Source organism: Natator depressus, chromosome 11 (assembly GCF_965152275.1).
Source record: "Natator depressus isolate rNatDep1 chromosome 11, rNatDep2.hap1, whole genome shotgun sequence".
Taxonomy (NCBI): Eukaryota; Metazoa; Chordata; order Testudines; family Cheloniidae; genus Natator; species Natator depressus.
Window position 1 is genome coordinate 31,548,546 of NC_134244.1, and position 23,590 is coordinate 31,572,135.

Below are 23,590 nucleotides of genomic sequence, written 5' to 3' on the forward strand. Positions count from 1 at the left end.
GGCGGGCGGAGGCGAGGGGGACACACGCTGTTTGTTCCTGGGGCTTTAGATTGTGCTGGAATGCGAGGAATGCGCCAGGGGAAGCGCGCACACAGCCCGCTGCAACAGATCGCTCCTTGCCCAGCTCTCCTCCAATAGTCAAAGGTCACTAGAGCATCTACCCGGGAGCTAGCGAACCTCTCTGTTTCCATGCTGCAGAGAGGGCAGGAGCGGTGGCTGCTTGCCTTAATGCCTTCGGCATGGCATTGCACAGGTTCAGATTAGATTCTCGCTGCATTTCTCCGCGATGAGATCAGTTTGAAGGTTACTTGTCCCTCACCGCACCCGAGTTGAGCAAGGCTGAATATTCACTTCCTCCCCGTTATCAAGGGCCTTTGATTTCTGCGCCAAGTTTTTGCTGAAACATTTGTGCAATTGGTATTTAAATTGTTTGGTGTATGTTCCTAAACCGAGGTGCAGAAGCTTGGTGGTGGTAGCGGCGGGGGCGGGCGGGCGGGAGAAGAAAAATGTTCGTCGTGTGTGGTGTTGCCGCAACACACATTTCGCTATATGTTTTTGTTAATACTTGTGAACGACGATCTAATCTGGAAAATATTTCTGTGCATGGATCCTTCTTGTTTAACATGAACTACCGCTCTTTATCATACTCAGCTCGTATTTATACTCTCACGTAATACGTAATGAAAAGGAACAGAGAGGCAGTGTTTTGCCAGAGATGGGACAGATAGAGCGGTCTGGTACTGTTAAATTACAGGGCGTGTCAATTACCATCTGAAACAGAACAGAAACCCAGCAGGAGGCAACAATCGCCACCACGTCTTTCCCCGGATTTACATTTGTTAGCACCAGGGCAATTTTCATTCTTCTATTCAAACTGTCATAGCCATTTAAGTTGATATTTGTGAGGAAGTGATTTGGGAGTGATGGGGAGAGAAAAAGGGATTTAAAAAACTTTTAGAAAACAATAGTCCAGCTGTAGATAAAATAACAGAATACTAGTAATGGGTGTCTGTGCCTAGTCTGGTGGTGATTATTTTCTGTCTGTGGCTTATTTTTCTCTGTCAGATCAAAGAAAATAATTACACAATGCTTAGCTAAAGAAACTGTAGTAGTTACTGATCAAGTCCAAGAACTATCCTGTAAACTGCTGCTTTGACAAACATTGTTTGAGACAGGTTTGTTAATAGGGCCCCATGATCAGGATATCAAGCTGAACTGTTAAATCTGTTTGAAGGTATTTTTTAAGCTATGGAAACAGCATTGTATTCCTCCACTGTGATTATTATACTGAACTGCCTTATGTCCACAAGCCATGAGGTGATCTGCAGTCACTGATTATGTATGTTGAATACAATTTAAAGCTTAGGTATGCTTTTGATATAACTAAATTTCAGATTGCACACCAGTACCCAAACCTTAAATGAAGAAAACTATCTAAGCCCTAAAATCCTCTACTGCTGGTGGTAGGAAGCACAGCTATGGGAATCTGGTAACTTGGCAGCCTTTTTGCTTGATCAATAAGCAACACAAATAGGAGAAAAGTGACAAATCTTCAAAACAAGAGCATTTCTGGGTGACTGTAATGATACATGCAGCTGTTTTACAGCCAACACATTTGCCTCTGAGGATAGATTGAGTTTAGTAACTTGTCTGTGCATGGACATATTGCTACAATCACACAAAAAGAATAAGGAAATTGGAAAACATGATTTAGCAGTCAACACGCCCATCCTGTCTGGAGGGAAGGTATTGAGAGGTGCAGAATAGGAAGAGTGAAAATGGATTTTAAAATTCTTGGATTCTGGGGTGTTTCATTGACCATAGAAATACTGGTTTGTGCAGAAAGTTGGAAATCCTAAATTGTGTACAGGAACATTGTATATATTTGTTCTCATAGGAACACTAATTTTCAGAAGCCAACTCTACTTTGATATAAAAATATGTACAATATCTTACTACAGTTGAAATAAATATGTATGTAGCCCAGGGTAGATTAAGCCTTGTGTTGTCCTTCTAATTTTCCACTGCATATTCATTTTAAATAACAGTCCAAATGCACATGTGATATATAATTAAAAATGAAACTTTCTGTTTGCAGGGACAGGTGTGGCCTCAGAATAATAATACTTTATAGCTAGCTTTTGATTCTGCTGAAGGCTGTCACTCCTTTTATTAATCATTGTACAAGACTTGGGAAGGGCAGGGAGAATAAAGTTTTCTTGACTTATTGAATAGGTAGACTGTACACTTTTTGTCTTGGAAAGACATTGACATTTGGTGAATTTCTGATACCTCTGAAAATTAAAATATTGGAACTTAACTCTCAATTTTAACTGTATTTTTAAATTAGGAAACAAATGAAACTAAAATATCTATCTTTAAAAGTTCAGTTAATACTGGTTCACTTTGATAAAATTGTAAGTGCTGTGTGACCATTGGAATATGCTACTAAAACTATTTTTGTTTGCATGTAGGTAGCATGAACAATATGCTGTGTATCTTCCAATCAAAGGTGAAGGGGGCAGAGGTTGTAGAGCATGGCCTCTGGCTTAAACAACTTCCAAATTCAACAGAAAATGAAAAGATAAGAGGTTTTTTGTTTGTTTGTTCCTCCTGACAGTAGAAGTTATATGCTTTAATCAAACTGGTACACTTTAAGGAAGTTTTCTGTTTGTTTGTTTTTGTTTTTTTGTTGAGAAAATACATTTTATACAGGGAGAGAATTCACCTCAGTTTTCTGATTGGAAATGTTACATACCTTGTGTGGCATTCTTTTGAAGCATAGCATTCTCATTTACTGCTCTGTGTGCTGCAGATGTATTTAAAAGGTAAAAGAAAAAAAGTAATATGATATAGTATTTTATTAATGTTCTAGCAGCTTCATATGTTGGCAAAATATTGACTTTTGTTGAAGTTAATTTTTAAAACTTGAAAATGGTATCTAATGTAACAAGTAGTTCTCTATTTTTACTTTGCCTATATTAGACAGTTATGAAAATTATGAGAATAAGCACCTCTACAGAACTTGTAAAAGAGCTGTGTTGTATGTTTTTAATGTGTGCTATATCAAATGATAGGCATAAAAAACCCCTGCATGTATTCTGTGAACTTTTGGGGAAAAAAACTATGCATATTCACAACTTGAGTCATTCATAAGTGCTCTTTTTTGTTTCATTTTACTTGGATACAATTGAATGTTTCACCTCTCTTTTAATTAGGTATTATGCAGCAGATAGTACAGTTAACGGTGACACAATGTTATTGAGACTTGCATGTGGATTATTTAAACACGTTAGTACTTCACCAGTAATGAAGAGATCACAGAATATGGGACTTTTTCCAATAGCATCTCAGTAAAAGAAATCTGTTGTATTACTAAGTACAGAAGAATCAACTTCTGAGGCATGCCTCTGACATTCTGTTGTGACATTCTGTAATTATAAGAAGCACTGTGACTAGTCCAAGGAGCTTAGTGATCATAGTAGAGTGTATTGCTGTAGGCAGAATAAACATGTCCATGATCACTAGCTTTATTGCCAGGATATGCTTGTTATATGTGCTGAGAGAACAAAACGACCAACAACTGAATGGAATAGTAAGAGGGTCTGAGATTCTTGTTGGAAAAGCATAGGCATTTAGATACCTACTACTCAGTATTTTTTATTGTCCAAACAGGTCCCTCATTCTTCTTCCTCAGCTCCTTCCTATTGTACTTTATACCTACTTTTGCATTTAACTTCAACCTTGTCTGTAGGAGAAAAGTTGAACTTTCTTAACTAAATAGATTTTAAAACTAGTTAAATTGGTGCAAACCGCTCATGTAGAAACAATTGAACTGGTTTAACCCTTGCTTATTTTCATTTGTATTATCATAGCGCCTAGGAACCCCTATCAATGTTCAGGACCTATTTTGCTAGGCAAATGGGTGAATAACAAAGAACACAGGCCCTTTCCCACAGAGTTCAGAACCAATGTGTCATGATACAACAGGTGGATGAAATAGAAAATGGAGTGGGAGGCTGAGGTAACAAAGAGTTTAGAACAGAAATCTCAGTTTGCCACTTACCTAACCACTGCAGGACAGTGAGTGCACTTATAAACATTATTGCAGAGGCAAGTTTTCCCCCTGCAGTGTTTCTTCCAAAATTACCTGTACTTCCAGGGCTCATAACATGATTTTGCAGACTGTTTCTTAATTTAATAATTTACTGACTGATGCTAAACCAGTTTAAGCCCATTCAAAGCACACCTAATAGAGGGTCTGCAGTTGTTTAACTACATCAATTTTTAAATGATCTAGATAAGGCAGTGCAACTGTGCATAAAGACATAGCCTGAGACTGCAAGATCTCTGGGACCAGCCCTGATCTTCTATTGCGTACAGTGCCTACCACAGTTGACTCTCTGATTTTTGTTTGTGACCTGTAGTGACTAATATAATGCAAATTATCATAGTGAGGGCACACAGGAAACGTACGTGATGATTAACAGTTAATCATAGAGCATTACAGATTGAATAAACTGATTACTTTACTTAAACTGCAAAGCATTCCTTTAAACTTGTATCCAAACTTTACAGTGGAACTTCACATAACAAACTTGTTAAAATGTGTTCAGTAGGCTGGCAACACTAACAGGATAAATGTCTAGTAGGAAACTTGGTTAACTGCTTCAATGCCACATTAAATAGTATTTTCTGGGCAACATGTTGCAGTTTTGCTTCTAATCTTTTTTAAAAATCTTGTGATGTGGAGTCATTTGGTGACTTTTGACATGCTTTCCTACTTGAGATTTCTGAAAATAGAAGGTTATATTTCAGTTTTTGAATATTTGAAGAAAGTCCCTCACCCTTTAAATTCCAATCTGTTAGAGCAGGGGTGAGCAAACTATGGCCTGAGGGCCGCATCCGGCCCTTCAGACGTTTTAATCCGGCTGTAGAGCTCCCACTGGGGAGTGGAGTCCAGGGCTTGCCCCGCTCCAGTGCTCGAACGGGGTCGGGGGCTTTCTCCGCTCTGCTCATGCCGTAGCTCTGCATGACTCCCAGTAGCTGCGACGTCTCCCCTCTGGCTCGTATGCGTAGGAGTAGCCAGGAGGTTCCACATGCTGTCCCCGCCCCAAGTGCTGCCCCTGCAATTCCCATAGGCCGGGAACCACGGCCAATGGGAGCTGCAGGGGAGGTGCCTGCAGATGGGGCAGCGTGCAGAGCCGCCTGGTCTCGCCTCCATGTAGGAGCCAGAGGAGGGACATGCTGCTGCTTCCGGGAGCTATTTTGAGGTAAGCGCCGCTTGGAGCATGAACCCCTGACCCCCTCCTGCACCCCAGCCCTGATTCCCCCCCCCCCCTTCCTGCCCTCCAAAATTCTCATCCCCAGCCCGACCCCAGAGCCCGCACTCCTGGTTGGAGCCCTCACCCCCTTCCCGTACCCCTCCCCAATCCTAGAGGCCCCTCCCGCACTCTAAACACCTCATAACTGGCCCCACACCAGAGCCCTCACTCCCTCCTGCACCCCAACCCCCAATTTTATAAGCATTCATGGCCCACCATACAACTTCAATACCCAGATGTGGCCCTCAGGCCAAATGTTTTCCCACCTCTGTGTTAGTGGTACGACACTGAATTGCTTATTTACCAAGAAGTTTCTGTACTTAGATTTGCCCTTGTACAAGATTTTAACTGTTAAATCTAAGAGTAAACTCTAAGGATAACTGTGGTATGTTCAAATATAAACAAGATGATCAGTCACACATCACCAAATGAACTTAACTCATAATTCTTATAGCCCTGGTTGTAACAGGAACAGATATTTCTTTAAAAATACAAATGAGTATTTAGCTGAAAAAGAAACTCTCCTTTCTAACTTTCAATTAGTTGTTTTACAGGACTTTTGTAAACACTGTATTGAAACACTTTGTTGGTAGTTTTTCTGTTCTTGAGGGCACTCCTCCTGGGGGAAAGGTGAGGGTGTCAAGCTGATATTAGTGTCATTTTTAGTTTTAAAAGTATGTCAATTACAATATTGACATAATATAGACTGAAAAGCCCTATTAACTCATCTTTCAATTTTATAAGTTTAATATAAAAATGCTAAAAGTGGAGTATTTGTGTTCCTTCATCTTTAAAACCCAAGTTGTGCTATTGTACAGTGTATCTTTAAATACTACACATTACCAGGATCAGATAATTGTTATTTTCTCTGTTACTTGTGTTTCCTTGTGATGGATCCACTGCTCTGGACAGAAAACATAACCCATGGGTATTTTGATCTAGTCAAATTGGAAGGAGACAGTTCCTCTATCTTTGTGGAGGTGTGGGAAGTGGGGACCAGGACAGCTGAAATCTGAATCTGGCAGCCCTTTTCAGAGTGTCTATTCTGCTCTGTGCAAGCGGAGATTTCTTTATGTGTGAGATATGAAAGCCTTTTCCAAAGAATTATTTCATCTGAAAAAGTATTTCTCTGTTTTTGTTTTTTCTTAGTAGTTTTCTCCTTTCCCCTCTAGTTTGGTCTCTGTCTGGAAGAGAGAGGAGGTCTTTATACATTCATTTTGGGGACAGTTGAGGACTCCCCTAAATTAGCAGTAGATGACGAGCATTTATCAGTAATTGAACACCCCAGCAGCAATTGTTTAGAAAGCAGTATGGTGCATAGGAGGCCAATTTGTTTGCCTAAAAAATCTTGGTTAGTGCTTACCTCCCTATTGCAGAGCACTCCTCCCTGGAACCAAACACAGCTTCTTCTTGCTTTGCTGTACAGTGAATTGGGTAAATGGCAAGGGGTCCAGCTTTAGCAGAGATCAGCTTTTCTTTCATGATCACTTCATGCCTCCATTGTGTTGTGAGTCCATCCTCCACCTTCTGACAAACAATATTACCATAAGAACAGCAGGAGAGCAGTTTTTGAACCAACACTGTTAGTTTACTTGCTGGCATTTCCCTTATTCTCTCCATAACTAGTATCAAACTACAAATCTTGTAAGGAAAGTTTAGTTGCCTCTCTAGGCTCTGTGTAGACAACCAACACCCATGTTCCTCCCCCGCACGCACGCACACACTCACTCCAAATGCTTTCATTTCTGAATTGACTGCTCCTTCTCTGGCTACAATCCCAGCCAGGGTGGAGTGGGGGAGGAACTTCCTGTTCAGTGTGCCTGTGCAGGGGCCAAGACTCTCTTTGGTTACCTTAAAGCCACAAGACCCTCTCATTACATCCATGTCCTTAGGCTCAAAGCAGGTTTAAAGAAGGCAGTACGGCTTAGCAAATTCTCTTTAACCCTTCACTGCAGTTTTATATTTACTTCTAACTTATCTCAGTATTCCTAGGTAAGATGATTTTAGGACAGAAATGTTAGAGTATTTGAGCAGGGAACATCTTTCCCCTTGCTTAGCTCAAGAGGAATCTGAGATCTTCTCCAGTGGAGACAGCTGAACTAGGGGATTGAAACCAAGTTGAGTCCTCTAAAAAGGAGAATCCTAGGTGAATGAAATCCACTAGCTAAGTGGTGTAGAAATAGTTTAAGAATGTTTTGCTTCTGCTATCTTCTTTCAAAAGTCCATGTGTTGGGGCTTTAAAGTCTTTAAAGATGCTAATTCTAATCCAGGGTGCATGGGTTTCTGAGATCCTTGGAAAAACCTATTTTTGTTCTATAATACTTCAGTATACCAGAGTTAGCTAAGTGTTTTTGGTTTTATATCAGTCAAGAAGCACTCACTTTTTTTAATGGGATTAAGCTGTCTGGGAGGTGAAGTCTCATTGAAGAAGGTCTGTAAGCTTTATATCTGACTTCCTCATGATTTTGCTCCACTCCTCTTTCTAGCCAAAAAAATCTTGTACAGTATTTACAGACGACTGTCCCCACCACCTTTCCCACCTCCCCATATTGTGTCAGGACAGTTCTGTCTAGCAGTCCTTGAAGACACCTACCTCATGTGAACAAAGGTTTTACTCTAACAAGACATGTACCAGTTCAGATCTGCCTTCAGTGTCTGACAATCACAATGCAAATTTGTTGATTTAATATGTATGACAGAAAAAGCTTCCACTTCCTACATGTAACTTCTAAATTTCCTTGTATTGGGGGAGAGGTTTCTGGAGATTTTTTCCTTCCTTGCCTATCCCAGCTGAATTTAAATTAAAAGTTTAAAGGGTATCCAGCATATCAAACTCTCCATTAAGTTTTGTCTAATATGTTGTGATCTTAATATCCTGGTTGAATAAGTAGGCCATTTATACATTGATGTCCTGAATGAGGTACAGACGTTCTCCTTTGGAAACTTATAGGCGACTTGTTCTGTAACAAACTTCCAACAAACACTCCCTCTTTATGACTTCCTAGGGAGGTTAGTTTCTTGAGCCTTCTCTACACTTCAATAAGTACTCATTGCTGGCAGTGGATGCAGCAGAACTGGTGCTGACCAAGACTTAACTACAGGTAGGCTTGGAAGCATTAGGTTTTTTTATAAGTAAATGTTTGTAAATGTCTATTTCACCATACACAGAGAAACTAATGAAAAATATTTCCATCAATAATTGAAATTTACAGATAGGCAAAATAAGAAAAATGCTGCTTGAAAACTTAAGAGTTTGGTATAAGGATATTTACTTTGTAAGTTTTGACATGTAATGTTGACAATTTGTGTGTTAAATCTTTAATCTTTTGAATCTCACTGTCCTTAAAGAATTACTATCTGACCCAGCCATTATTTTCCTCAACTGTGAAAATTTAAATAGATAAAAATAAAAAAGCTTAAAAATAAACATAGATATTATCTGTCAAAATTATATACATGTATAAGAAAAATCTAATTATGCCAAGCCTACTTTTAACTACAAACAATGTTCAGCATCTTTTTGGAGACCGTAGGTTTTTATTACTATTTCTGAAATGAACAATTTGTCCTTGGTTACACTTGTAGTTAAACCGTGGTTAGTATCACTTTTGCTGCACCTATTGCAGATACTCATTGTCAGTAATGGTAGCTCTTGTAGTGTAGAGAAGATCTTGAGGTGGGGATAGGTTGACCAGATAGCAAATATGAAAAATCGGGACGGGGTGTGGAGCGTAATAGGTGCCTACATAAGCGCTGAATAACAGGACTATCCCTATAAACACGGGACATCTGGTCACCCTGGGTGGGGAGCCCACACCTGGCTCAGGGAAGAGGTTCACTATAATTGCTGTTAGAAACACTATAACATCAGGTGTTTGAGAGAGATGAAAATATTCTGTAATGTACAGAAACCTTCAAGGAAGGTCAGTTGGAAAAAAAAAAAAACAACAACCTTACATCAAGTCCCTTAGCAAGAGGCCAGCTAGTTTATATCGCACCAAGTTAAAGTTATTTCCCCTTTCCTAACCTCACCCTGGACACTTTCTAACAAGCAAGTAGGGCTCTAACCCCGGAGAGCCTCTGACAGATAATAACAAAATTACTGTTTCCTTCAAGGAGACTAGATCATCACTGTCTTGCAAAGTTCACAAATCCTATTAACAACATAGATGTCCGGAAGCTTGAGCAAGGGTTTCTTGGTAATTAACTGAGGTCCACATCAAGTGTTACTACTTTTTTCCACCTGATAGAAAATAGTCAAAGTCCAGATGTTAGTCATACTATTAATCTTTGCTGATCACAACTTCCTTATGCTGTTAATTGGATGTGGGTGTCCAGAATCAAATAGAACCTTCAGAACATAGTGAACCTAATGCAAGGCATCTTCAAACTCCTATTGTCTGCAGCTTCATTAGTAAACTTGGACTTACTGAGTTATTCAGGGATTCTGGGCAAAATGGGGTTTTGGCTAAAACATTACTTTTATGGTGTTTTTTTTTCCCCCCCACTTCTCCCTCCCACCTCTCCCTCCCACTTCTCCCACACCCCCCATGAAAGCTAGCTTGGAATTTTCCCCCCACAGCTTCTGGAAGGGAATTTATTTAAGATTACATTGCAACACCATGCCTCATTCTTCAGCCTTTGCTTGCATCCAAATATTTCTCACTTAGTAGTTTTGACTCATGAGTTGTTACTAATGAGGCAACCTGGGGACCAAGGGTCTTCTAATGAAGTACTAAAAGCCCTCAAAGGTACTTAAAAAAAATAAATTGCAAGGTCTTAGTGTTTTGGACTCTAGATCATTCTTCTTATGACTTCATTTTAGTGAGAAGGTTAAGCAAGCAGTGACTATTATACTTCATTCAGTGTCCCTTATTTTCAGCTCTGCAGAAAAAGTGGTCTGCAGTTTATCCTTCATCCCCTTCTGTCCCTGTGAGCTCTGACTTCAATGGGAGAGCTTCTCCCATCGACGTAGCTACCACCTCTCAGGAAGGTGGATTAACTACACTGATGGGATAGCTCTCTCCTGTTGGTATGGTGCATCTTCATTAAAATGCTACACCGGTGCAATGGCATTGGTACAGCTGCGCCGATGCAGCATTTTAAGTGTAGACATGTCCTAAGTTTTTGTTTTAGTCTCCTGAATCCACTGCTCCTGCACAGACCCTCCAGTAGCCTCAATAGGTTTGGTATTTTGTCTTGTCTTAAAGTCAGAAAAAGAGGGAAAGTTAAATGTAACAATCATGTCAACACAGTAATTGATTATTTCCAGTTTAACTTGTGGTTAGTTTTGTCTCTCCTTGGTTCTGGAGATAGTTGTATTGAAAAGGCTTTGGGGTTCAGAAAATGTACCATAAGCTCTCAGTTTTGTCATTTTAAAAAAAACAAGGCCAAACCCCTATTTTTAATTCTGCCTTCATTTTGCTGGATAGGCTAGAAATATTGATGATTTTATTACTTCAGTCCAGAACAATGCATCCATACTAATAGAAAGCAACCTTAATTTTGGCATTTCCTAACATTTGAGTGCTTAACTTCGTAATCTTAATGGGTTTTTCTAGCAGTTTTTGTATGAAACGTCACATAGTTCCAAGTGATTGAGAATAATATTGATTTAATTTAATATCTTCATCTGGAATTTAACTATTCTGTGAATCAAAAATTGTGCTTAGCTTTAAGTTACAAAGTACAGAAAGCAGTTTTTTCCTTATGACTTTAGAAAAAAGCACTGTAAATCATATGAAGTTGTGCAAGCTAAAACTTGTCTACCGCAGCACAGCATGCTGAAAAAAATGTTCCATGCTTAATTTAACAAGCATTATGGGTGAAATTCACTCCTGCTGAACAAATTCTGATTACTTGCTCTTTGTGTGGGGCACTAAGTGTAGTTGGGATGGTGAATGAAGTTTATCCTTTAGCTGTTGTGCCTGCATTGCCTGCCCCCCTGCAGATGATAGTATACGGGAATAGTTTGCAACCAATGTCACTATGTATCTCCCACAGGGGGTTGGAGGCCTGGGTTCCTTTTCCCCTCAAGGCACACAGAATACAGAAGCCTGCTTACACAGTTCTTCCTTTCATGTCCTCTGATGCAGTCGCACTATATGGGGCTTAAGTGGCATGGAAAGCTTTAGGCTGGCTGTCTGTATGTAGGTGAGTTTTACCTGTTATGAACAAATTTTTGAAAAATATTGATTTGAAGACTTATATTCTTACGTGTTTAAATTTAACTGAAAACTAACTAAAGGCAAATTTAAATTCGGATGGGATGAGATTTTGCTTATGCCATCTGTGCCAGAAATATAAAATATGTAGTGGGTGAGAGAATGTTTCCAGTTTATTGTGCCTCTCTGTTCGCGACTCCCCCCTTACCTGCAAAAAAAGCATCTAAGCAGAGAACTCCCAGTTGAATTTTCCTTGAATTCCAGTAATTGCTCAGTTGTTGCAAATATCGGGGTGGATAAAAATCAATGATTTAAAAATAAAAATAAAATAAAAATTGTATTTTTTTATTTAAATCAGATTTTTTTGATAAAATGCTTCTTGAGGAAAAACACATCTAAAGATGGTTTGAATTAAGATATCTTTGAGCTATAATGTATCTCATCGTGGAATAGGGATTATAAATTCTAATTCTATAGTATGAGACAATGTATTCTTGTAACATTTAAAAAAAGTTGTGTAAATGAGTTCCAATAGTTCATGGATTAGGGACCCAATCTTATAGGGTTCCAGGGGCTTCTGTATAGATTATTTAGGTTAATCTTTCTATCTACCCAATGGGACTCACTGCTCAGTCGAGAAGATACCATTAGGGATGCTAAGTTTTGCAGTTCTCAAACTGTGGATTTGTGTATCCAGAGATAACATGCTTCTTAACAGCAAAAATGTTTTAAATAAATAATATATAGAGGTGAGAAATAACAGACCTCAACCCTATTGTCCTTCTGCAAGTTTGTGTACACACAGTCAATCCCTTACCTCTCTCTAAAAGTGCAAAGTTTCAAAAAGTTCAATGAATAGAAGATTGTTGGGGGCAGAATAGATCTGGACAAGGACAAGAAGTCTGGAGATAAATGTGAGAAGCGAGGGACATATGCTTGTTTTGTTAAAATATTATGTTTGCTTTTGAAGAAAAAAATCCAGAATACATAATGTTGTTGTTTTAGTTAACTAAAACAATGTAAATGTCTGTCTGGTGATGTTCTCCTCCTAATATAGCATGGCAAGAAAATCCTCCAAATATTAATGATTAACCTGTTGAATTGGGGATAGTTCACCTGCCAATGACTTCATAAATATCTGCTTCAATTACCTTTGGTAAATGAAATAACCAATCCTTCATTTTCTGATATAGCTGTAAAACAAATCTGAAAAGTTTTCAAAATAAATCACTTTAAAAATGTATAGTGTGTACCTTCTAAAAATGAAACCTACATCTATCTCTGAGTTGTGAAGAATATGTATTAAGATTGCTTTTATGTAGAAAACCATTATTAAATCTAGTCTTCCTGATCAGTGATTTAAATCAAATCCACCCTGGCAAATATGTATTTATTTATTTGGATTGGCAAGCTTTTCCCTGATTGTATGACTGATTAATTGAAGATCCATTCATACAAAGTAGATTTTAAATTGTTAACTTAAGCAATCCTTTTATTGAACATCCATTAACCTGTACTGTTGGAATGTAGTGTGCCCTAATGGAAGTTTTATTTTAGTGTTGCAATAGGGATGCTGGGACATAGGTAGGCTTGGCAGAATTCAATATTTTTCTTATAATTTCAACAAGTTTATTTTTAAGTACTTTTTTCAATTTTTATTTATTTAAATGTTCAGTTGTAGGAAATTTTGGGGGTCAGACAACTATAATTACAGTAGACTTGGAGATTCAAAAAGGTAAAACTATAACCATTAAAACACAAATTATCAGCATCCTATTTTAAAATATACTAAGTAAATAGCTTTAAATAAACTCTCAAGCAGCATTTTTCTAACTTTGCCTATCTGTAAATTTTGATTATTATTGATGCAAGTATTTTTCATCAGTTTTTTTATATACAGTGAAATAAACATTTACCAACATACCAATAGAAATCTACTCTTTCTAAGCCTGTGTATATGGTATAAGTTACGCTTTTTGATGGGTAGGAGTGATGCTCTCTTGAGCATCAAGTAAATGCTGTCTGTGTAACTGCAAGAAAAATTATACTTGGGAAGTTGCTTCTAGAGCCAGTTGCACTTATGAGATTGATACTGATTATGTAATGTACTGAAATGCAGTAGGACGTACTAGTATCATTCCTTCAGTTTGTTAACACTTCAATTGTAAAAAGCTACTTTTTGTAGCATCACAATTTAAGAAACTTGCACTAGACAAACTGTCATAGTTTAAAAAAAAAAAGTCATAAGTGAAGGGAAAAGCACTTGACCTCTGTGCTGCTTTTATTCAAAAATACCTTTTAAAAAAATTACAACAAAATATATTTCACAAGGTGTTTCCTCCAAAGAACAAAATATAAGAGGTTTGTATATAATATACTTTTATCATTCCTAATAGAAAGAAACATTTTAAAAGGTGTTTTTAAATTTTCATGTGTTATTGAATGTTCTGTTTTCAGTTAAAGGACTATGCAAAAAGAAATCTTCATAGTCTACTAGCATAGAGTTGCTGCATCTACACTACATCGTTGTTGACCTGATGGTGTGCTGCACACTTGCTTCAAATATTATAGTTTTATCTAAAAACTATTTTCAAAAGTCAGGTTACATAGTTATCTTGTGCTTTATTTTTCTTTGAAACAAATCAGCAGAGAAACATAACAATTAATACAAGAAAATAAGATACAAAACATTCAAATAATAGTTCGAGATAACATTGGTAAAAGCAAGTTTATCGTTGTATTATAGTCATGCTCAGACACCTCAACCAGACTGAGGCCCCGTCATTCTTGGGATGGAACTGATACGTAGTAAATGATAGTCCCTCCTCCAAAGCGCTTACTCTCCAAGTACAACAGGTAACAGGTTGGCAACATTAGCAAGTGGAGAGAGGATGGGATAACAATAATAGAATGTTTCAGCTAGTTTTCTGTAAAATTCAGGGGTGCAATTAGCCAATTCAGAGCTGTCTTAAAACAAAAAAGTACAATAGTTACAACTGGAGTTTCATTATGCATTTTATACAACAGTGTTAGCTATCAGGCCAGAGTTGTAGGTAGAAAAAAAAAAATAGAAAAAGCCCATCTACTTGCAAATCCAGGGTATAATGTCTCAGATTGAGTCTGTATTAGATAACAAAATACTATTCTACTTTGTTTTAGCCAAAAGATCAAATATCAGCCTACACTGAATGATTTTGTAGGTTTGAGTTACTCTGAATTTTCTTTTTATTGTTTTGAAGGTGAATAAAAATATGTTGCCAAAAATTAAGTGAATGTTACCTGGTAAGTTTCCCTCCTGCCATCTGGATCATACAGTAAATAAACATACACCTCTACCCCGATATAACGCGGTCCTCAGGAGCCAAAAAATCTTACCGTGTTATAGGTGAAACCACGTTATCTCGAACTTGCTGTGGAGGGCTGGGTAGGGAAGGCTGTGCCTCCCCAAACAGCCTGGCCCCACCCCTTATCTGACCCCGACCTACTTCCCACCCCCTGATTAACCCCTCAGAATCCCTGACCCATCCAACCCTCCCTGTCCCCTGACTGCCCCCCAGCCTGGCCCCCTTAACACTCCGCTCAGAGCTGCTACTATAGGCGCCGACTCCAGGACTGGAGCACCCACAGAGAAAAATTGTTAATCTATGTGAATCAGCTGTTTTGGCACGGCAAGCCTGGGAGGGAGGGGGGAGAAGTGGAGCGGCGGCGCACTCGGGGGAGGAGGTAGAGGAGGAGCAGAGGTGAGCTGGGGCAGGGAGTGGTTCCTCTGCCCCCCCCCCCCCGGTTACTTGCTGCGCCCCCCGCCCCAGCTCACCTCCGCTCCGTTTCCTCCCCTGAGTGTGCCGCCGCTCCGCTTCTCCCCACTCCCTCCCAAGCTTGTGCAAGCCGGGGGGGAAGGGAAATGCTTTTCCACGTTATATCTGAATTCGTGTTATATTGGATCGTGTTATATCGGGGTAGAGGTGTAATTATACAAGAGAGAAAAATATAGCATTTGCCATTCATTGAAGCAGAAAATATAGCTGCCATTTTATGTTGATTTGTCAATTTACAATATCATCTGAATTCTATATAGGAAATTAATGCCAAATGACAATGATTTTTTTAATTGGGCTTTTCAGTCTTTATATTTTAGAATTCGAGTACTATAAGTTCTCATGTTTGAAACTTCAAAATCTACACATTCAGTTCCTGCTACTCTATTAGATAAACTTACATGTAAATGATCTTAGTGTTACTCCAGAGCATTTGAAGAACTGTGAACAATGTTTTTATTACCGTATATACTCAATCATAAGCCGGTTCATTTATAAGTCGACCCCCCCGCCACCAAAGATGGATAAGTAAAAATGGAAAATTTTTATGACCCATTCATAAGCTGACCCTATAATTCAGGGGTTGGCAAACTGTCTCCCAGGCCATCAGGATAAGCTGCTGGCGGGCCGAGATGGTTTGTTTACCTTGAGTGTCCGCAGGCACAGAGATAAACCTAAGTAAACAAAGTGTCCCGGTGCACCAGCTGCTTACCTTGACTGGCCAGGACAGCAACTGGTGGGGAAATTTTTTTGGGGGGAGAAGTTGTGACCACCCCCCACATGACCCCACCCCTAGCCCGGGACCCCCACACTCTCCCCATCCCATCCCTTCCCACCTTATCTGGGGAGGGCTAGGGGAGGATGTCTCTGGCCTGTCTGGAGCTGCTCCGGCAGGCTGGGCAGCGCTGCTGCAGCCTGCTCCGGCAGGCCAGACCGGGTGGCGCAGCCGCAGCATGTTCCAGCGGGCGGGGCTGGGCGGCGCATCTGCAGCCTGCCAGCCCCGAAGCTGCAGCTGCTTCAGAGGCTGGGGGGAGAGCAGCATGGCCAGAAGCGGAGAGTCTTTGGTCCCGCCTCTTCCCTTCTGGTTCTGTTGGCTCTGCTGCCTCTCCTTGCTCCCTCTGTTGCGCGGGAGTGGCTTTGTCCCACCTCTCCCCCCTCTCTATACCCGTTCAGAAACCGACCGCCTTCTCTGATGCTTCCCTTTTTTACTAAAAAAATTTTGGCTTATGAATGAGTATATACAGTACATTTTTGTTTGAAGCCATTAGCATGGCATTAACAGAGTCTTGTTCTCATGCATGGTTGCCATGATACATTTGTAATAGTCCTTAAAGGTAATTTGCAAAGCTGGATATTGATTTTTTTTTTTTTTTTAAAAACCCAACAACTTTAGATATGGTAAATTTTCTAAATAAATAGGCTAAAGGGGATATAGGATTTGCCAAATTGTTGGTTCATTGAATCTTGTACTTGTCAGTGGCCAATACTTAACGCTCATAGAAAGGAGGGAAGAACGAAATATTCAGTTTTGTGCCCCGCAACTTAGGATTTGATTATTTTTCTGTTTTCTCCCCTTCTGGCTCTGGGGGTATGTAAATAATTAAAAAGTCCAAAAGTAGCTAACCGGTGCATTAACATAGACAGAATTATTCAGCCATTGTATTTGACTCAGTTGCTACTGTGTTAGTGAATTCCACAAATTAACTATGCACTGTCTGTCTAAAGGTAGCACTTACTTTTATTTGATCTAAACATACTTTCCTTAATTTCAGAATGACCCCATGTTACAATAAGATTAATCTTGTTGTTGTCTGTTTAATTAAGGTGAAGGGATTTAAAATAAGGTGATTTAAGTCAAATTTCTCCCCCCCCCGCCCATCACTCAAGTCAGATTTACAAAGTCTCAACCTAACTTGAAAAGCAGTGCTATTGCAAAGTAAGAACTTTAATTGATATTCTATTATATATGTATAAAATACACAGCATAAACATAAATAACTGTCAAATATTTTAAACTGACATTTCAGTTTTATTCATGGTAAGGTATCCTATTATACTGTTGCAAAGCTGTTGTAGGCAACCGAGTATCGAAAATCAAGTGCCATTGCTACTGGCTTCAGTATTTGAAGTAATTCTTCAGTGCATCTCTTCAGGACAATATTTGATCTCTTAGGCAAATACTTAGTTCTGCCAATGGCCTTCATAGGGTTTCATTAATTTGGGCCACTCTGAACAAACTTCTAGGCACTTTGCAAAAGTATTTCATGAGGCGTGAGAAATGTCTGGCCACCTTCCTGTTTGTATTCATCAACTGCAAAGTGGCGGGGGGGGCAGAAATGTAATCATGTAGATATTTGATCTATCCTTCCAAGACTTTGGATAATAAATTTGGAATATATGTGGAAAAGCCCTATGCTGTTATATTAATACCAACTGTTAATTGCACAAGTCTCGTCTTGGCTATACTGCCTGCATTGTCTGTCAAAAAAATCAGTGACATGGCACTTACCACTTTTTGATTGTACTACTAGTGATTGTAGACAAATATTCAGATGAACATTGATGATTCTAAGTATTATTCTTGTCACACAAGGAAACACCTCCTAGCAATTTCTCCACCCATTGTCTACATTACGGTGGGTGGAGCAATTTAAATAATTGGTTTAAATAATTTAAATCACTTTTGAAGTTATTGATGTTGAATTAGGTTGAGGTTTTGTAAGTCTTATTTGAAACTAAAAGCTCATTAGATTGAACTAAAATATAAATGCTGTGGGATTTTTTTTTAACACTACTCCTATTAGGGTATTTGAGTTTTACAAAAGTGCTGTAAGCAAAAAACAAAATATTGGAAAACTAAGCCCTGATTCTGCAAACAGTTAAACAGGTATATAACTTTACTCCCTGTGATTTCAGTGGGGATTACTCATGATCTGAAAGTTGAGCATGTCCATAAATCCTGGAGATGAATGCATGACTATGTGGATGGTGTCGCCAGGAGGGCTTTGGCTTCCTCAACCATGGAATGTTGTTCCAAGGACTGCTGAGCAGAGATGGAGTCTATCTAGCAAGGAAGGGGAAGAGTATCTTTGGATACAACCTGGCTAACCTAGTGAGACAGGCTTTGAACTAGGTTTGACAAGGGCAGGAGACAAAAGCCCCTCCAAGTCCAGGACATGGAGGCTTGGTTGAAGGGTCGCAATTTGGGAGGAACATGGGCAATCACAGCAGGGACAAAGGAGAGACAAAAGGGAATGTAGAGGGGAAATCTAATGAACATCTTAAATGTTTGTATACTAATGCCAGAAGTATGGAGAATACACAGAAAGATTTAAAAATATTAGTGAATAATCACAATTATGACATAATTGGCGGGATATTTCACATGATTGAAATATTGCTAGAGAAGGGTACAGCTTGTTCAGGAAGAACAGGCTGGGAAAAAAGGGAGGAGGAGGTGTTACTTTGTATATCAAAGATACTTGCACTGTGGTTGAGATAGAAGTGGGAAGCAGACCTGTTGAAAGTCTCTGGATAAGGATAAAAGAAGTAAAAAAACCAAAGCTGATGTCACGGTAGTCATCTACTATAGACCACCTAACCAGGAAGCAGAGGTGGATGAGGCTCTTTTTAAATTAACAAAATCATCCAAAGCACAGATCTTCGAGGTGATGGGGGATTTCAACTAGCCAGAGATCTGCTGGGAAAATAATATAGCAGGGCACAGATAATCCAACAAGGTCTTGGAATGCATTGGAGACAACTTTTTTTTATTCAGAAAGCAACTGGAGAGAGGCTGTTCCAGATTTTATTCTGACCAATAGGGAGGAACTGGTTGAGAATTGGAAGGTAGAAGGCACCTTGGGTGAAAGTGATCAGGAAATGACAGAGTTCATGATTCTAAGGAATAGTAGGAGGGGAAACAGAATAAAGACAGTGGCCTTCAAAAAGGCAGACTCTAGCAAACTCAGAGAATTGGTAGGTAAGATCCCATGGGAAGAAACTCTAAGGGAAAAAAGAGTTCAGGAGAGTTGGCAGTTTTTTTTTAAAGAGACATTAATGAGGGTAAAGAGCAAACTATCCCAATGTATAGCAAAGATAGGAAGTATGAGAGACCATCCTGGCTGCAGGAAAAGAGTCCTAAAAAGAGTGGAAACTAAATCATATTATGAAGGATGAATATAAAAACAATCATTTTGCATTCCAATCCCAGCCTCCAAAGGGTTTGGGTATAGTCCACAACGTTTATAAGTGTATTCCCCATGCCATTATCCAAATCGTTTATGAAGATATTGAATAGAATCAAACCCAGGACAGATTCCTGTGGGATCCCACTTGATATGCCCTTCCAGCTTGATTGTGAAATACTGATAACTACTCTCTGAGTATGGGTTTCCAGTCAGTTGTGCATCCACTTTATAGTAGGTTTGTCTTGGCTATATTTCTCTAGTTTGCTTATAAGAAGGTCATGTCGGACAGTATCAAAAGCTTTACTAAAGTCAAGATATACCACATCTACTGCTTCCCCCCCCATCCACAAGGCTTTTTACCCAGTCAGGAAGACTCGTTTTAATCATGGATTTCTATATAAAGGTGCATTCTTATTGGTTATTATAACCTTAATACATATTCTTCACAACTCAGAAGTAGATGCAGGTTTCATTTTTAGAAGATACACACTATACATTTTTTAAGTGATTTATTTTGAAAACTTTTCAGATTAGTTTTAAGCTATATTAGAAAATGAAGGATTGGTTATTTCATTTACCAAAGGTAATTGAAGCAGATATTTATGAAGTCATTGGGAGGTGAACTATCTCCATTTCAACAGGTTAATCATTAATATTTGGAGGATTTTCTTGCCATGCTGTATTAGGAGGAGAACATCACCAGACACACACTTAAATTGTTTTATTTAACTAAAACCACATCATGTATCCTGGATTTTTTTTCTTCAGCGGCAAATATATAATATTTTAACAAAACAAGCATATGAATTTTTGAATTTAGTTAAACATTCCAGTTTTTTTAAAATCAGGTTTGTTTTTGTTAAAACTGTTTTAAACTAAAATAGTTAAATGAAATTTTTTTTAAAAACAAAAATTAAATTGACTATGTCAGCCAGGTCAACATGAGAAACTTAAAATATTGGCTTCTGCAGCTAGCTCAGTCATCTTCACCTTCATTTTCCTATTTGTTCATAATCTGGAAAAGAAAAACAAGCTTTCCTTCTTTTTCAGGTCCCAAACAATTTCTCAATTTGGAATGAATTAGTCCAAAGGAAGAAAATATCCTTTCTACACCAGCAGAAGAAGCTACTACTGTTAAAAGTGAGATTATCACTTCAAAGGTCTCTGAATCCAAGTGCTTAAGTGACTTCCACCAGTTCACTGGTGTGACTTGCTTTAAAAATATCATTAGCAAACATATTTCTTGAATGGTTCACCCTTAACCCTGAAGTTTATTATAGCTGGCATTATGGAGGGATGACTGCTGGATGTCCATGTCCTAACCAACTCCTCTTCTTCAACAGTTAAGGTTTGACCCTGGTACTGAGTACTGAAAATATGTGCAAGAAAATGGGCTGAAAATAGTGCTTGTCCCATTCGTTTTTTTTTTTTTAATGCTTGTAATTTAACTCTGTCATTGCTTATTTCCCTTTTTAAGATCTCACTCAGTTCCTTCCAAATTTCAACAGCGTCAGCAATAAAGCAGGTATTTCCCTGCATTTTGTTCAAGGCTACAGAACTAGGCTTCAGGGTACTCAGCGTGTGTTCAACATTTCTCTTAAGCCCAATGTTGAGAACTTTGGCTGTGACAGTGCCATCTATTTTTTTCACGATTTTGTTCACAAACTGTCATCAAATTAGTCCAGTTCTTGATACAGTGCTCAAAACAGTCCCCTACTGAGTTCCAGTGCACATCTTGTGGGCGAGTTAGCTTGGTTCCTCCCACCTTTTTCAGAGCAACTGCTGCAAAGTGGTTGTTACGAAAGTATTTTGCAGTTTCAACAACATTAGCCTTTATTTCTGGAACACTGAAGTCTTTGGCTAGGAGGTGCATCAAATGAGCACTACAACAGTATGTTATTAACTTGGGACTCTTTACTCTCTTCTACATTTCTTCTCATCTTGGATACATTTCCAGCATTGTCTGTGACCAAGCTGCGTACTACACGTTTGAATTTTTTTTTCACAGTTTTTGTTATCGCTTTTACTGCTGCTACTTGTAAATATTCTGCTGCATGTGCATTTCCTGATGTATCAATTGTTTCTGTAGGAAGACATTCCCTTTTTCTGTTGTCACACAAGCACATACAACAGGATCATTGTGGACATTGCTCCACCCATCAAGACTCAGGTTACCATCAAGACTCAGGTTAACAATTTCACCCTCTAGAACCTTTGCACACTGCTCAATTTCTCCTTCGTACACTTTATCCAGCAATTTGTCTGCGACAAATGCTCTGTTGGGTGGACTGTATCCTGGTCTTAATGAATGAACCATGTTAATGAATTGTTGGTTCTCAATCATATGGAAAGGAGAGTTTGTTGCATAAACAAACCAGGCAGTTTTGTTTACCTCAATTACCTCTTTTTGTAATCTGCTGGTTCTTATCACAAACTTAGCTATGGTTGTTTCTGGATGATGGAGTGTGTGTGTTTGGTTTTTTATTTTTTTCTCTTTTTGCTACAGGTGATATACTGTGGCTATGTGACATACATGATGTGACTGAAACACTATCATTGGCAGATAACTCTGAAACTATAGAAAATGATGGTGATCTTGAAGGTGAATAGTCTTCAGAATCCTGTATGTTGAGGATGGATTCTCCTAAACAAAATAAGTCAATGCAGTTATTTTAAATATTACCATGCTCCTTATTTAGTATTACTCATTGCATTCACTGACACTCAGTACTACTTTAAAAGTGAAATTGTAAAAGGAAGATCTGCCTATTTCAGCTATCTGTTTTATATCACAACTGCATCTAAAATGATAGTACCATAGAGTAAGAACTATACTTTTTGCTCAAACATGAGAATTCAAGAATAGTCCAGAAGGAAGATAGGCAGTCCTTAAGAAGTATGAAATAAAAAAGTTTACCAACCTGAAGATCCTGCACGTTGAGACATGTTCCTTTCATCATCTTCAACACAGCTTCCTCCTGAGAAGGAACACTTCTCATGATGTAGTTTCCTTCAGGCAACCAGGCCTTGCATTTCTTTGTTGCACTGTTTGCATTTTGCACGCATGCCTGTCTCACCCACGGGTAGAGGAACGTCATTAAAATATTCCCAAATTGGGTCTCTCTTACAGCCTGCTGCCATTATAAGTTTTCCCTTCTAGTGAGAGAATGGTATGGTAGATCTCAAATCAATGAAGGCTATGCTCAGAAAGACCTCAAGACTTCTGGAATATGCTGCTCAAACAGTCTCACTTTTGTTTCTACTGCCTGTCCCTCCCTTCTCACATATATCTCCAGACTTCTTGTCCTTGTCCAGATCTATTCCGCCCCCAACAATCTTCTATTCATTGAACTTTTTGAAACTTTGCACTTTTAAGAGAGAGAAGGGATTGACTGTGTACACAAACTTGCAGAGAGACAATAGGGTTGAGGTCTGTTATTTCTCACCTCTGTATATTATTTATTTATTTAAAACATTTTTGCTGTTAAGAAGCATGTTATCTCTGGATACACAAATCCACAGTTTGAGAACTGCAAAACTAAGCATCCCTAATGGTATCTTCTCGACTGAGCAGTGAGTCCCATTGGGTAGATAGAAAGATTAACCTAAATAATCTATACAGAAGCCCCTGGAACCCTATAAGATTGGGTCCCTAATCCATGAACTATTGGAACTCATTTACACAACTTTTTTTTAAATGTTACAAGAATATATTGTCTCATAGTATAGAATTAGAATTTATAATCCCTATTCCACGATGAGATACATTATAGCTCAAAGATATCTTAATTAAAACGATCTTTAGATAGGTTTTTTCCTCAAAAAGCACTGTATCAAAAAAACTGATAATTATTTTTTTAAATAATTGATTTTTATTCACCCTGCCCTTAACAACTTAGGTACTTTGGTTACAAACATGTTATGTAACCAGGCCTAAGTGATAGCAGCTGTAAAGGTATGAATTCTACCTCTTCTCCTGCACCATTAAATAAAGTGTTGACTGCATATTCTAATGTAGATAAAAATGCTATGAATAAACTGGAGAAAATTTACTTTAAAAATATTATTTTTTCTGGTCACTCATGCTCTTTGAAAAA

The 23,590-nt window shown here is 38.6% G+C and overlaps 1 protein-coding gene across 7 annotated transcripts in view; it reads left to right on the forward strand.

The window, feature by feature from the left end:
- Nucleotides 1–23,590, forward strand: part of PKP4 (plakophilin 4) — a 242,935-nt gene that overhangs the window by 951 nt on the left and 218,394 nt on the right. The gene's annotated exons all lie outside the window — the stretch shown is intronic.